This window comes from Thalassophryne amazonica, chromosome 19 (assembly GCF_902500255.1).
Source record: "Thalassophryne amazonica chromosome 19, fThaAma1.1, whole genome shotgun sequence".
NCBI classification, from domain to species: Eukaryota; Metazoa; Chordata; class Actinopteri; order Batrachoidiformes; family Batrachoididae; genus Thalassophryne; species Thalassophryne amazonica.
Window position 1 is genome coordinate 38,596,914 of NC_047121.1, and position 15,579 is coordinate 38,612,492.

The window sequence follows — 15,579 nt, forward strand, 5'->3', positions numbered from 1 at the left end:
CTGTGTAGGCTAACACTTACTGACACTACGTCTCCCATTTGCCTCGTCTTCCTTTCTCCACGAGAACCGAAAAAAGTGCACTTTCGCGACTGCTTCGGTGATTGAAGCCGAAAATAAAAGAATGGCTGTCCCCATAAGTGGTCAAATTCTGCGATATCACACGGTTCAAACGACACTGCGATGCTCTATTGAATCCCTATGAAATATATTAGGAGTTTTTTTTCTGTCTTTATATGTTGATATTTTATTTTATTTGCAAATAAACACTTTTAAAATCAGAAAATAATGCAAGATTGAAAGTTTTTTGGTCAAGTTTATTTTTATTACTTACTGGTAAATTAACCATATGGCCATCCAATCAGGAAAAAAAAATAAATAAATCAGTAAAGTCATAAAATAATCATTAGATTAATCAAAAAATGAACAGATCAGTCAATTGCAAAAATAATTATTAGTTGCAACCCTAGTCTTAATTTTCTCAATTTCTGTTTTGCCATAACAGCTCCCATGTCTATGGCACCATTATAGAGTCCAATTTATTTGTCTGCAGATGTTCTGCCTTGTATTGGGTATATTATTAACCGTATTGTCTGTGGGAGAAGTCAAGGACAAAATATTCAGTCTGTGGACAGTCAACATTAATCTTACCGAATAATTCAGAGGATGTGATCTGACAGGGCATCAGAGACTGGAACACTGCAATTTGTCCTTGGAACTGTTTTTGTTTTTTCTCCATATGCTTTTCCCAGAAAAAGTGGTAGTCATACTGTACATGTTTCAAAAACACTGTCCTACTTTGTACTACTTGCTTGGTCTGTCTAGCATTTTGAAATGTTCAACTGTAGCTTTGACACGGTACACAATACAACGTTGAAAATGCAAAAACAGCCGCTACGACAGAAGCCATTAAAAAAAATGTTCAACTTGAACTTATGTTTCTGTGACACACTTTCTTAATCGACATGCACATGTGCACCTGCATGCCAGACTTACACTGATGCAACATTTCTACATCTGAGTGAACTGAGAGTGTAATTTGCAAAACGCACAACCCCACCAAGGATGATAGCTCCCTCTCTCACAACACACTTATCTGTGACCAACTCCATCAGATACACATTTTCATTCACGAGTGTGTCCGTAGAATTTTTCTCAGGCTCACAGGAAAAAATAACACGCTCACTGCAACCAGTTAGAAATATTATAACCAATGAACATCGTGAACACAGTGAGCATGACTCACCGCTCCACAAAGTGTATTTAAATGTAGTTTTATCACCTCAGTTAAGGTGGTGTTTTGTGTGATGGAGCAGTTTTCACATTGCGTATTGTTTTTTTTTAAATTTTGGAATACAGTGGAGAGATTATATCTCCATACTGGCCTGGGAATGCCTCTGTATCCACCAGTCAGACGTGGTTAAAGTGGACCTGGAAAGGGAAGTTTGGTTTGCCCTACTGAAGCTCTCGACTCAATCCCGGATCACTGATAAACGCGATTTTTCTTGCATCGAGTCTTTCAATGGATTTTGGGTAATTTGGAGGCTCTGAATCTGGTGTTAGTCTTTGCCAATCACATCATGTTTTTGAGATATGAAAACAGATTTCTTGTATCAAGCATTGAAGCAAAAGCTGCAGTCGCGTACACTTCTTCAATGCCATAAATGTTATTGCGGCTCTTGTTCACATTTCACAAATCTGGTTTAAAAAAAAAGCTGCTTTTGATTAGTAGAGTCAAACTTGTGAGTGAAGGAGCAACTTTTGCATAATCCATCAATGCAGAACATGCATATTGTGAAAAACAATGTGATAGATGAAATGTGAGCTCAGATTCGGATTCAGCACCCCAAAATGACCCTAAATCAGTTCTCAAAGTCCATGCAAGAAAATGTTTTTTTTTTTTTTTTTTTTTGAAACACACTATGACAGGCGAATGTCTGTACAACCAACTTTGCAGATGTTTAACATTTAAACTCAAGCACATGAAAATATAAAAGTCAGATTAAAAACAGATTGATATGACCCCTTTAATAATTGTCTGAATCAATTTTCCCCCCTACGTCTTACATATTTAGCAGCTCCATGGTGGTGTTTCATGACCATCATGAGATGTAGAAGGTCAGATGAGGTCTGGGAGCTTCATCACCTTATAGAACCACCCTGGGTTCTGCTGGTGAACCATCAAGGCAGACAATCCTATCTGTGCTTCCCAAAAGAAGCCATCTATTTATACTGTAGTTGACACGTGGGTGTCTCCTTGGCCTTTTTCACTTGATGAGGTCATCAGTACTGAAGCACTTACATGCTAGATCATGCCAAAATTTTGCACTTGGCGTTCCCTCAAAATGCAAAAGCTACTTCTCATCTGAATCACTGTTCATCTGACACATCATTCCAAAGGTACCAAAGGATCCTCCAGAGAGACCGAGAACCAAACACACTCAGGCATCGCCTTAAGTCACTGGTTAGCATCAAAGTCTTACAACCACACAGTAATACTGGAAGCAGCAGGATCCAAAAGATATGGACCTTCATGTCCTTATTAAACCTCAGCATAAAATTAACATTTGCCATTCAAAATCCAATTTTCAGGCTCAACTTCTCAATACCACCACCACCATCACTACCACTATACTCTTGATTCAATCTTATAGCACCCCCTATTTTCCACAGCACCCACTCAATATTGTTTAATCACTGCAAAGGGATTTACTGAGTGGGTTTAATATACTCACACAAGATGTGTGTTTTTATCAGTAGACAGTTCATTTTACTGTTAGCGTGTTTATGCAAATTTGGGGAGCTGTGTGATGTGGAATTGTAGGGACTGACTTCACATTAATACCATATTTTCTGGAGTACAAGTCACACCCGTAAAAAAAAAAAAAAAAAAACCTCCCAAAGAGGAAAAAATCCATATACAAGTCGTACTGGCGCATAGGTCGCACAGTTTTTTTTACTGTATTATTAGCTCTTTAATTTGGGGGTTTTGTTCATTGTTGTAGCGTACTCTTTATTAGCATCTTCTCTGAGTTTCTGGGCAAATTACATGGAAACAAAGTGAAAATGCATAGAAAAAGTGACAATGCGGTGGGAAAGTGGACATGTGTTGCGAGTTGTTTATGACCCGGTGTCGCAGACCAAATGGTCCGCCACTAAGAATTGGTCCACTTTTTGCATCTGCACATGCATCATTTCGGAGCACAGCACCACGTCTGAGACGGAGTCTCTTCGCCCAAAGCAATCAAATGGATTAATGGGATTAGTAACCATCAGATGATAAAGGTAAAACCTCTTAAATCATTCTAAAATCAGTTTTAAGCAGAAATGAGGCCATTTTAAGCAGAAAGGAGGTGAAATTCTGTGACGCTTTGAAATGTCCAAAACGCAGCAATCAGATAGCAGCTTGTTTAGCCATGGCGCTCTGATTACGTCCGCCGCCTCTTATGATGAAATAATGCTGTATTTATGTGGAAATGATTGTTGTACAAAAGCTTCAGATATCTGTCGCTGAGATAAATGATGACTGGAGCGCGATGACTACGATGACTGGCTAACTGTGTAGGCTAACCCTTACCAACATGACCTCTCCCATTTGCCTCGTCTTCCCTTCTCCACTGGAAACTGAAAGAAACAAAAACTTTCGCGACTGCTTCGGTTATTGCAGCCGAAAACAAAACAGTACATCATTTTTCCATGTGTGTAAATATATTGTACAATGGGACTGGCTGTCCTCATAAGTGGTCAAATCCCACAATATCCTGCAGGGTTCAAACGAGACTGCAGTGCCCTATTGAAATTTATTCTTTCATTATTGGATTTTATTTTGTTTAGGGCTTTGATTCCTGAGAATCAAAGTTCAAGACAAGTAGTAAAGTAAGTTCCTTTGGTTGCCTCCTTGTTTGCACTCGGGATTGCCACAGTAAATCTGAGGTGGATCTGCATGTTAAATTGGCACAGTTGTACACTGGATGCCCTTCCTGACACAACTCCAACTCCTTTCTCACAAGTAGCAGGGGTGGGGTTTGAACTGCGAATCCTCCAAAGTGAAAACAAGTGAACTAACCACTTGGCCACCACGCCCATTCCAAGACAAATTCATAATTATTGTTATTCATAACAAGAGAGGGAAGGTTCCCGGTTCAAACCACTCCATCCGACCATTTCTCCATGTAATGTGGAGTTGCGTCAGGAAGGGCATCCGGCGTAAAACTTGTGCCAAATTAACATGCAGATCCACCTAGGATCTGCTGTGGTGACCGCAAGTGAAAGCAAGAGAGCAGTCAAAGGGACTTATTGTTATTCATAACAGATGTGTGATTTTTGTTGTTACACAATTCACAAGGGAGATTAAGTTGCAGGACCTCCCAAACAAGCCAGAAGGAAGGAAAAAAACTGCTGTAGTTAATCTCACTCATTTACTCATCTTCAACTGCTTAGTCCAATTAAGGGCCGGGTGGGGGTGGGGGGCTGGAGCCTATCCCAGCAGGACCCCAGACAGGACGCCAGTTTGTTGCAGGACCACATATAGACAAAAACACATTCACACCTGCACACACACACCTACAGACAATTTAAAGTTTCTGATCTACCTAACCAGCATGTCTTTGGATGTGGGAGGAAGCCGGAGCACCCGGAAAGAACCCACGCAAACATGGGGAGAAGACGCAAACTCCACACAGATAGGCTACAGGTGGGAATCGAACCCATGACGTTCTTGCTGTGAGGCAACAGTGCTAACCACTAACCCACCATGCTGCCCCGTTGTTAAACAGAATCAACAAATTAATTACTAAAAGTTAATAGATAGATGTAGTAGAGTAACCCTACAATATTATCCTCTGAGATGGACAGGAAATTTTTCTGCCTGTTTTAGCTCCGTGAAAAATAGGCACCAAGTCTATTCTCTAGAGGGACGCGATACACGCGATGCAACATGTGTATCTGGCATGATGCATCACTCATGCAAGGTTTAATCCATTAACGCCAAAATGAACACACAACACAGTCGTGATGCAAATGTGACATCCACATTGTATTTCAGGCCTTGTTCAGAAAAGAAGGGCTGGACAATTCAAACCTGAAATTCTGTTATCACAAAATAAATAACTCTCCCCCACAGCTAGGCCCACCAAGAAAAAGAACCTCTGGAGCCGCCGCTGTACCAGCGGCAGATTGAGCCACATTTAATTTTAGACAATGTCAGCATGCTTCCACAATGATCTTCACCTAAAACCCAACTGCTGTGGTCCGGTGCATTCCAGACAGGAGTATGTAATGGTTATAGTATCAGCTCCTGTGCGCCATGTTGGAGCAGACTGCTCACATCACAACACAGAACCCTGCATGCTCCTCTCCTGCAGCTGGTGATGGCTCAACGGAGGCAGAGAGAGAGAGAAGGAAAAGGAGGGATGAATTAAAAAAAACATCCTCAACTCTCATCCGCCAGCACGAGAGCCCCAAAGATCACCAGAGCCAAGAACACGTAAACATGTCGTGTTTACACCTGCTGGCCTGGGCTGCATCAGGGGTTCAAACTACAGACCTGCACCGCAGGGCCTCTGAGGAGGTGAGAAAGGATGGGTTTGGAATATTACAGCTGATTTTGGAGGTGTGAGCCTCTGTGATCGGTACAGAAAGCATGAAGCGCACGTTTTCCCCCATGTTCCACCCTGACGCCTGAGGATGCTGCTGATCTAATAAGAGACAACCCCCCCTCTCCCCAAAAAACAAAAACAAACAAACAACATCCCCCACCCCAACAAGTCATTCAGCACACACACACATACACGCGCGCTAAATCACGACTTACTCAGCAGCGGATCCGGTTGGCTTCTCCTCTCAGACGCCTTGTGTTTGTGATGATGCCTGTGCGCGCGGCCCCGACAATAACAACACCAGGATGGACCCCCATAAAAAAAAAAATTAAAGAAAATTTCAAAAAGACGCCGGGTGCAGTCCTAATCACGTAAAATCTCGAGTGCAGGGCGTCGTCCGGATCAGGTCGGAGTCTTGAATTGTTTGTGAAGGGGGAGCGCGCGAGACGAGCAGGGGATACGCCTCCCGAGATAAAAGGGGGCCCTCGCTGCGCGCGCACTCACTGAATTTTGTTTGGGTCTCCTCTCCGAACGGGGGCCCTGCTGGCTCTGCTCCAGCCTGATGCCGTCTGGAAGAAAAGCAGCCTGACAGAGTGGTACAGCGGCTGCCGGAGAGCCGCAAATCAGCACCGAACACGGTTCTCCGAGACACAGGAGAGGTGAGCGTTTTTTCTGTTCAACTCTGCCCCCTACTGGTGGATTTGATAAAAGTCCCCTCCCTCCCCCCCAAAGCGCTCATTCTCTGTCGGCTATATATCTTTTTTTTTTTTTACATTTTATTTCAAAACAAATAATTTGTTATTGCAACTATAAACATACACGTTTCAATATGGCAGCATTACTGTCCTTTTCCCCCCACCTTTGCTTCCTCAGACGGCACCTGCACGCAATTTCCAGCAGGTTGGTGCACGAATACCAGTTTTAAGATCCTCGACTCGAGTATAGGCGCCATCTTGTCACCCAACCCTCACGTTTGTATCACGTGCACATTTAAAGCTAAGCTAACTTGCGGAGACGACGTTATTTGGTTTTGTCTTGGGTGGGAAAACTAAACTAAATTATTAGTCGAGTTATCATGATAATAAATACCAAAGTTCAAATCTAAGCAGTGAAACTCTCAAATTGACTTAATAAAAAAACAAAACAAAACTGCAAAAAAATTGAAGCTAAAGGGGACTTGGAGAGTTTCCCGATTTTTGTAAATAAAAGTAATAACTGTCAAGTTCACAAATTAATCTTCTTCAAGTCAGGAGGAATTATAAATCAAACCCCAGTGGAAATGTATACATAACCTACGATCCCTGGTTCTCAAGACCAGGCATCTAAGTGGCTCTACTTTAATCTTTTCTACTCTCCTATTTTACGCTTCCTTTTTAGATATTTAGATATAGCTTTGTATACTGGCATAGTTCCACCTTAGAATTGAAATATATAAGATATACCTTACTGAATTTTCATGCACTTGTCTCTAGAAAACAACAATGAAATCATAAGGACACCTTGCCAAAACAGTTCCAAGCCTATATTTTTTAACAGTGATTTACATGCTAATTAGATTGCCAGACAAATAGAAAAATAATTGAGTCAGGTATTAGTTTGTCATAATCAACTATTACGACGAGTTGTCTTAACCCTATTTTACCCTTTCATGTCAGGCTCTGTTACAGTGAATCAAATGGAAACATTTTATGGTTTTTATTGTACATGGTCCCTTTACAACCAGTAAAAGAAAGAATTGTGACAGCATAATGCAGTCTGCCATCTCACCAATAGATTGGTACCAATCCTACATTCTGCAGTTTTAAATGAATAACCATTTATCGTTGATTTTGTTTATTTGTTTTTGTTTTTTTGTTTTTTTATTGTTTCTTTCTTAAGTTTAGTTATTGAGTTTGAGATGCAGCCATTCTGTTCTGTGTGCACCAGATCTCTGATCTAAAGCAGTGTAGGTCCTGATTTGTTCTTGGCTGGGAGACCACTTATGCAGACCAGGTGCTGTTAAAGTGTAAAACCAGTGTATCTTGTGTAAAACCTTTCATATCCCAATGCGGATCTGTACTGGATCCACTGTGATGACTTTGAACAACTATTGGCAGCCTGAAAACAACAGCTTTGAGGTAATCCGTGGCATCAAAATATTTCAGTTGAACTAATTTATCGGGTTTTACAGTGAGGGGAATTTCTACAAGCAGAGTCCGAAATATGTGACCCTCTGGGATTTTTTTTAATCTGAAACTTAAACTATGTGCATATATAAAATGGATTTTGCACAATATGGCCACTTTATGAGATATAACTGACATCTAGAAGGAATCAAATAGCTTCAGATAACATGATGTAGAACCATCCATCCGAGATTCCATCTCGGGTAGATGATAGTGATGTCCACAGACAAAACATCACATGATGACAAACAGAAAAGAGCTTCTATTTGTGGGTGGCTGAGCCTGTCACGTTGGTGTGTGTTTGTATGTGTGTGTGCATGTGCAATGATATGTTTGAACGGTGCAGTTATTTGTTTGAATTAAAAGTGTTTGCATGCTTGTTTACTTGCATGTGTATGTGCACGTGAGCGCAGACAGTCGGTGCCTGCACAGTCCTCGGGGCCAGCTCAGCACTTGGCTTCTTATCTCCCTCTCAGAACCTTCGTCATGAATAAACATTGCCTGAATAAGAAATCACTCCAAATGAAAATAAGCGAGTGAAATTGGAGGAGGAGATTTTAAAATACGCTGCAAAGGAGGGCTGGTGAGAAAGTGAATGCAGAAGATTAGAGGGCTGGAGCTGAGAAACAGTTTGAAAGCAGAGAGAGGACGAGTGGCCTCAGTGCACCGTGCTGATAAACCTTCAAAAGTTTCACTCTTGTCTTTTGTTTGACCCTTTTTTCCTCTTGTACCCGCTCTGTGTCTACCTGCCTCAGTTTGCCTCGCGCTCTGTGTTTAGACTTGTGGTGAGGCACATCGTGGCCATGTCTGTCTCTCTGTTTGCCTTCAAAATGCAAAGTGCAATTTCACTCAAACTTGGTGAATAAAAACACTGGTCATCCATCCTATTGGAAACCGTTTAAAGGTCAGTGTCAAGTTAAAGGTTATCATCTTCTGTCTGTGGTAATATCTTCAAAATGCAAAGCTCAATTTCAATCAAACTTGGCCAACAAAACTGTGGTTTGTCCTCTTACTAGGGGAGCTACGACCACTACCTTTGCACCCCCCCAGGACTAAACCAAACCAACTTTTTTCGGTTCAGCCATCTTGGACACCATCTTGGATAACTGGCTTGAGGCCAGTTTTTATTTTTGGGAACATCCTGATTGTGTTTTGGGGTCATCTAAGGAACCTAAAAAAGTTGGTTTGGTTTAGTCCTGGGGGGGGGGCACAGTGGCAGGTGGGGAGATTGTGACCTGGGTGGTACACCTGTTCAAACGGCAAAGCAGGTGTCCTAAGGCGAGCTCAGGGAGAACAGAAGGGCAAAAGCTCGTTTTATCTTGATTTTCAGTATGAATACAGACTGTGAGGCCTCACAATCCTTCTAACTTTTTGGGGTTTTAAGAAGGCGGTGTCAGAAAGTTATCACAGGGATAACTGGCTTGTGGCAGCCAAGCGTTCACAGCGAAGTCACTTGTTGATCCTTCGATATCGGCTCTTCCTGTAATCATGAAGCAGAATTCACCAAGCCTTCGATTGTTCACCCACATTGCTGCGCAATTGTTGTACCAATGTGTCCGCTGGACACCGCGCTGATAAATAATAATTTTGTAGTTGATGATGCATTTGCTCTCAGTACTTGGCTGATGAAACCATCGCTCCAGAATCACAGAGAAATTATCTACAGCTACAGGTTGTCTTGTCATCGTCGTGTCGCACCATTGGCTCCTCAGCCAGCACATACAGCAAATCTTGAAGAAATTTCCGTTTTGCGAAACTTGCAATTCACGTTTCAGGAGATATTTTTGCAGTATTCACGTTTGCAGCTGATTCACACTTTGGCGTTAATATAGGTCACATCAAAGTCACAGGTTGCCTGATGCCTCACAGCAAGAAGGCTGTGGGATCGCTTCCCGCCCTTCCTGTGTGGAGTTTGCATGTTCTCCCCGTGTCTGTGGGGTTTCCTCCAGGGCAGTCCGGTTTCCTCCCACAATCAAAAACACGTGCTTATTTAGGGTCTGCTGCTTTCTCTGCCCCTGACCAAGGGCAGCGTCTCTACATCTGGAGTTGGTCCCCGGGTGCCAGTGTCGCGACCAAACGGTCCCTCTAAAAAAATCGGTCCACCCTGCCTTCACTGCGCATGGATTATTTCTGTGTCAGCCGCGCTTCACCAATTATCACCTCGTTTCTGCTTCAAGTGTTACTCCAGTCATCATCTATCTCAGCAACAGATATCTGAAACTTTTGTACAACAATCATTTCCACATAAATTCACCATTATTTCATCATAAAGATGGAGGAAGTGATCAGAGCGCCGCAGCCAGAATAGCGGCTGCCTTCACTGCGCCTCTGTCATTTCAAAGTGTCATTAGCGATTCAGCAATTATCGTCTCATTTCTGCTTAAAACTGACTTTGGAATGATTTACGAGGTTTTACTTTGTCATCTGATGTTAATAATCACGTTATTCCCTTTGATCGCTTTGGGTGAAGAGACTATCTCAGACAAGCTGCTGTGGTCCCAAATGACACATGCGCAGTGGAGGCAGGGCGGACCAATTTTTAGGGGGGGGCACCGTTCGGTCTGCGACACGGGACTGTGGTTGGATTGTGTTTAACTGTAATTTGAATGGATTAAATGCAGAAGACAAATTTCATTGTATGTATGAAATATGTACAATGACAATAAAGGTTATATCATATTGTTTTTATTTTTAATGTCTGCAGTGATATCTTAAAAATGCAAAGCACAATTTCAATCAACTTGGCAGATAAAACAGTGGGCTGTCCTCTCAGAACACAAGTCACATCAAAGTCATAAATTAAAGGTCAAGGTCAAATTAGAGATAATCATCTGCTGTCTGTGGTGATATCTTAAAAAATGCAAAGATAAATTTCAATTAAACTTGGCAGATAAAAACAGTGGGCTGTCCTCTCAGGACACAAGTCACATCAAAGTCGCAAGTTAAAGGTCAAGGTCAAATTAGAGATAATACTGTACTGTCTGTGGTGATATCTTAAAAAATGCAAAGATAAATTTCAATTAAACTTGGCAGATAAAAACAGTGAGCTGTCCTCTCAGGACACAAATCACATCAAGTCGCAAGTTAAGGTCAAGGTCAAATTAGAGATAATCATCTACTGTCTGTGGTGATATCTTAAAAAAATGCAAAGATAAATTTCTATCAGACATAGTGAATAATCACAGTAAGCCATCCTCTCACAGCAAGGTCATGTCAAGGTCATAGATCCAATGTCCAGGTCAAACCAGAGGTCAACATTTACTGCCTGCAGCCAAGTCTTCAAAATGCAAAGATTCATTTCAATCAGGACTTGATAGATAAACTCACTGGAGATCCTCTTGCAACACAGGTGACATCAAGGTCAAAGGCAAAGGTAAAATATGAGGTAATCATCCACTTCCTACTGTAGTATCTTCAAAAGGCAGAGAGAAATTGCATGTGGATAAACTCAGTAGCTGACCTTTGCACCACAGGTCATGTCAAGATCAATAGGTTCTAAGGTCAAGGTCAAATCAGAGGTCAGCATCTACTATCCAAGATGATATTTTCTACACGCAAAGAGCAATGCACAACTCCAGTGGCTCATCCTTTTTGCAACACAGGTCATAGCAAGGCCAATGGTCATCATCTAATGTACATAGCAATATCTTCAAAATGCAGTGATCAATTTCCAGTCAAACTTGGTTCATAAACTCAATGGACCACCCTCTTCCAACCCAACGTAAGGAAAGGTAATAGTTACAGGTCAAGGTCAAATGAGAGGTAGTAGTTTACTAGTCCGTGGCGATATCTTCAAAACAAAATGCACTTTCAGTCAAGCTTGGGGATAAAATCAGTGGACTGTCCCCTCATAATAAATGAATGTAAATATCATAGGCCCAAGTTCAAGGTCAAATCAGAGGTCATCTTCTAAAATACCTTAATGACCATATCACATAAGCTACAGCAGATGTTTAAACATGGTATTGAACATAGGCTTCCCTTCTCCTGTGGCTAACAAATGTATCAGTCCTCTGATGTCAGATACATCAAGTGGTGATGTTAGGTGAAGTTAAAAACAAAAATAGCAGTTGGTGGCAAGACAGAACACAAACAATGTGAGATCCAGATGATTGCAGTAATCAATCTGGGTCTCACATTGTTTATGTGTTCTTTTCTGATGTGTACGCTGGACGGCTGTGGGAGCTGGACGGCTGTGGGAGCTGGAAGTCTTTCAGCCCTTGTGTTTTTTGTTTGTGCTCTAGTTTGTAATGAGCTGTTTCACTGAAAATCATCAGAAGATCATGTTTCATTCCAACTTTCATCATTTGTCTCTTTGTCACACTCTCCTTTGTGTTTGTCTCCTGGCAGACATGAAAGGAAAGCTTGTGTTGGGTCGCCAACTGTCCTTTCTGACTATCCACACACCAGTGCGGTGCCACATCTGGAGCAACAGATCCACCGCGAAATACGAGGGTGTGAGTGTGGAGTGATGCAGCATCATTAGCTGTGCACCTTCTGTCAGTGTCCCGTCACTGCAGCTACCCACACGCTCGTCTGTCTACCTCCCAGAGCTTCCTCCCTACTGGGTCCGCATGTCTTTTTGTTTGTCTACTCTTTTCTTTTTCAATGGCCATCAGTGTGATTTCAGCTTTGCTGGTGTTGCATCGAGTTGGCATCAAACGTATGTGTGTTAATCAGAGGTCGTTACACAGGTCATAGTGTGACGGAAGAAAGCTGATTCATTCAGAGTCTCCGTTCAGACTCAGAGTGGACGGACAGCTCTTTTATTTCTGCTTTTTACCAAATGGAGCATTGAGGACTTCTTATTGTCCTTCATTTTGCCTCATTTCGATTTCGTTCACAGCTTCCTTTCTCTTCAATTATTTATTTGGCCAATTTTCCTTCCTTCCTTCCTTCTTTTGCCCCTTCTCTTGCTCCTTTTTCCTTAACTGATTTAATTTCCCAGTTCTTCCTTCCTTCCTTCCTCTTATTTGTATTTTGTTAATTTCACTTCTTATGTTTTCTTTCCTTCCTTCATTGCTTCCTTCCTTTGCCCCATTTGTATTTCTTTCCTTGTCCCCCCCCCAGTATTTCTGTCTTTTCCCTACCGAGGACTAGTATTTTTCCTCGTCTCCTCTCTTCTTAAATTTTCCTAATTTTTCCTTCCTTCCTTCCTGTCTCTATTCATTTATTTTCTCAATTAAAAAAAACCTTCCTTCCTTCACCTCAATTGTATTTCCTTCCATGCCATCTTTTTCTTCATTTAATTTCACATTTTATTTTGCCTTCCTTCATTTCTTGTTTCCTTCCGCTGTCCCATTTGTATTTCCTTCCTTACCTCATTTCACTTCATTCACTTCACCAATATTTCCATCCTTCCTTCCTTACCTAGGTTGCCCCATTTATATTTTTGCTTGCCTCTTCTCTTCATTCATTTGTCTAAATTTTCCTTTCTTTCTCACCTCATTTGCCTTTATTCATTTATTTTTCCAATTTTTGAAAATTCCTTCCTTCCTTAGTTTGTTCCGTTTGCTTTTCTTTCCTGACATCCTTTCTCTTCAGCCATTTATTTTCCAAATTTTTCCTTCCTTCTATCAAGGCATAAGCACACCTAAACTACTAAATGCAGGACACAAGCACACTGTGGAGAAGCGAAAGAAATACTTTGCCACTTTTGTTGTGAAATATTGTTGGTTAAAATCTAATATACAGGGAAATGGAAAACACATAAAAAAATTCAGTGCTTAAATACTATTGTTGTTGTCTGCTTCCTTCTATTAATACCTTGTTTTGTCTTTCCTACTACAGTATGTGTGGTTTTACTCTGTGGGCCACCCTTTGTTATCAGTCAGTGCATTGACTTTACTCTCTAATCTTCACTCACCATCTCTTGCATAGTGGTGAGATGATGGAGGATGACTGGCCGAAAAAGTCACGTACTGTCGCGAATATCTACAACACGCAAAAATCAGCCTGATACAGTGTTGTGCTTATGTTATTGCTTTGATCAGATGTCTACAGGATGGCTCATCATACTCAGCTTGGTTGACTTTGAAATTATTTGCAGATATGCTGGAACATTTATTGCAAGCAGCATAGGATATCTATTTTCAGACTTTATAAAGTACATTTTTCCAAGTCTTGTATTTTGTGATATGCAGTGTTGCAGAGTTGATTAAATGCTTGTGTGGATGTATTTTTGTGTTGTGCCAGCATGCATAATAACCCACAACATCTTCAGTGAGGGGATGCAAGGACTGAAACTGGGTCAGACGGTTGTAAGAGTGCACGATCCTCTGCCAAGAGCTTCATTTAAAAATTGTGACACATCTGACAGTTTTCCCTGGCAAGGAAGAGATTTATGCATTTGAAAATATGCGTGGGAGTTGAGGTAAGACAGCACAAAGGAACGGGGAAGTTCTTCAAATTCTAAATGTGTGAAGAGACAACAACACACACCCCAAATTGTAAAACACACTTGTATAACGACTTTCTTAATTACGTCCTCAAAAACATTTAAAAATAAATAGCTGGTCATACTAGAGAACCTATCCACTGACATTTCATTGAGAAGTTGAAGAAATTTTAGTGCCATCAGTTGACGCACTGCTCAGTAGAGGTGGGCGGATCGATCCTAATATCGCTATATCGATACCAACGCTGGTATTGATATTGAACGATCCACGTATAAAAAGATCGATACTCAAGCTTTTTTCTCTCCTGCACGCACTGACTGCTGCACACGCAGATTCATCAAAATCTACTGTTGTCTGTAAGAGCAGCGCTCCGCTGTGTCACACAACACGGAGCAGCGCACGCTTCCCCCCTCTGGTCTTTGGTTGTTGCGCCGTCACCTGGCTCAGCGGATCATAGCCAGAGACCTGTTCGCTTCACCTCCATGAAGAACTTGCTTAAAAGATGGTCAGGTTAGCTGGCAAGCTTTTTATCTGTGTTTTTTCAATGCTGTTTCGATATTATGGAGTATGTTCATGTCCGACTTGGTTTTTCTAATTATGTTTTTAGCTTTCTGGTTTATAATAATGTGATACGTGATCTGGACCGATTGTCATGGTAATGGTCTGATATGTGAAAATATCAGACCAGAAATCAGCCAATCAGAGCGTGCGTAGCGTTGTAAACATATAATAATAGTTTTTATTAATAAAGGTTAACTTCCTGGCACACATACGCAGATCAGTAGAAAATGGCTGCTTCGTTTGTAACCCATTCGCATCAGGCACAAAGTTGTCTTTTGCCCAAACGCAACAGAATATGGGGCAATGCAAAGTAGCGACAAAGTAAATGGAAGCGTCCTGTAAATATTTATTGACGTGCCGGACACGCAGAGGACTGAGCGCCCTGAATTAAAAGCAAATCTATAGGTACGGTCAGACATCCGGGTCGCTGATGCGCTCGCACATAGCAACGAGCATAGTAATCAGTGAGCTGGTGAAAACAAACCGCTGTCGCGCTCATTTCCTACTTGACATCTATCGTGTTCACATAATTCTGCCATGTTTTTTCTACTTAATATATGCCAGTTTTCACAGAGAATGCCACAATTGTGTATTGCAGTTGGCTGTACCAACCACTATAAGTTAAAAGATCGAAAAGTGCGTTTTTCAAGCTCCCAAAGTGCCACAAAAGTCCAGACAGAAGGGATAAATGGCTGACTGCTATCAGCCGAGTAAACGAGGATGGAAATAACGCCGCCGGATTGCTAGTTGGCATCGTTTATGGTCGGAACTACGCGGTATCTGATCGTCTTCTAACCTCCGACTTTCATTGTTGATTAATGAAACATTCTTGGCAAATACTTTTGCTTTTATCCATCTTGC

The 15,579-nt window shown here is 41.5% G+C and overlaps 1 protein-coding gene across 1 annotated transcript in view; it reads right to left on the minus strand.

Moving 5' to 3' along the window:
• palm1b (paralemmin 1b) overlaps positions 1 to 6,042 on the minus strand; it is a 45,787-nt gene extending 39,745 nt beyond the window's left edge. Inside the window, 1 exon segment of the mRNA XM_034195300.1 lies at positions 5,810 to 6,042. The gene's annotated coding sequence lies outside the window, so the exon portion shown is untranslated.
• Between the last annotated feature and the right edge of the window lie 9,537 nt (positions 6,043 to 15,579).